The following is a 1113-nucleotide window of genomic DNA, read 5'->3' as shown; positions in this document are numbered from 1 at the left end:
GTGGAGAGTCAGCTGTCAGCTAGAGGGTCTCACTGATGCCATTTCAATGGTCCTAATACCAAAGGCCACAGTTGTTGAAGGAACAGCTCTCTCACCCACCCAGAAGTAAGATGGAGGCTTGGCCCACTGGCTTAACTACTTGTTTGGTACTTTTGATTTCCCCTGGGCTATTTTGGCACAATTTTCAGTCCAACATATTATTCAGGTGTATAGTGGGGTTTGATGGCAGAAGAGAAAAAGGAGCCATATGAAATACTGATGTAGTGGCCAGCCCTGGATTGAGTAAACTAGATGTGTTGGTCAGGGTTCTGCAGAGAAACAGAACCCTGTTCTGTGCATATGTGCGTGTGTGTATGTGTGTGTGTGTGTGTGTGTGTGTGTATGTGTGTGAATTGAGAGACTGAGATTAAGATTTATTGTAAGGAATTGGTTCATGACATATGGGAGCTGGAAAACACCAAGATCTGAAAGGTGAATCAGCAAGCTAGAAGCCCAGGAAGGCAGAATGTTTAGTTCCAATCCAAGTTGGAATTAAAGAAGGCCTGAGAATCAGGAGCATCAGTGGTATGTGCCAGTCTAAAAGCTGTCATAGTCAAGACCCAGTAAGAACCAATGTTTCAGTTTAAGTCTGAAGGCAGGAAAAAAGCCTTTTTGTTCTACTCAGGCCTTCAATTGATTGGATGAAACACACTCATGTTATGGAGGGCAATCTGCGTTATCCAGCCTACTGATGTAAATGGTAATCTCATCTAAAACCACTCTCACATGTGCTTGCTTAGGCAGCACATATACTAAAATTGGAACAATACAGAGAAGATTAGCATGGCCCCTGTGCAAGAATGATATGCAAATTTGTGAAGTGTTCCATGTTTTTGTATGTATGTGTCCATGTGTTTAAACACATACATCATATATATGTAAATATATATGTATCTATTTTAACCAAACTTTTAAATTAAAAAAAATGACAAAGAAAAAAAAAAAAACGCTCTCACAGACACACCCATAATAGTGTTTGACCAAATGTCTTGGCACCCTGTGGTCGAGCTGACACACAAAATTAAGCATCATAGTGGGCAATAAACGGAATCCTGAGCTCCCGGTTCTCCTAGG

General features: G+C 41.1%; 1 non-coding gene across 1 annotated transcript; it reads left to right on the top strand.

The window, feature by feature from the left end:
- The first annotated feature begins 767 nt into the window (after positions 1-767).
- LOC124987784 (U6 spliceosomal RNA) lies at positions 768-874 on the top strand. The gene has a single exon (XR_007109294.1). It is a non-coding gene; the product is annotated as a U6 spliceosomal RNA (small nuclear RNA).
- Positions 875-1113: the final 239 nt, after the last annotated feature.

Source organism: Sciurus carolinensis, chromosome 6 (assembly GCF_902686445.1).
Source record: "Sciurus carolinensis chromosome 6, mSciCar1.2, whole genome shotgun sequence".
Taxonomy (NCBI): Eukaryota; Metazoa; Chordata; class Mammalia; order Rodentia; family Sciuridae; genus Sciurus; species Sciurus carolinensis.
The sequence above is the reverse complement of the archived record's forward strand: the minus strand, read 5'-3'. Positions and strand labels throughout refer to the sequence as shown.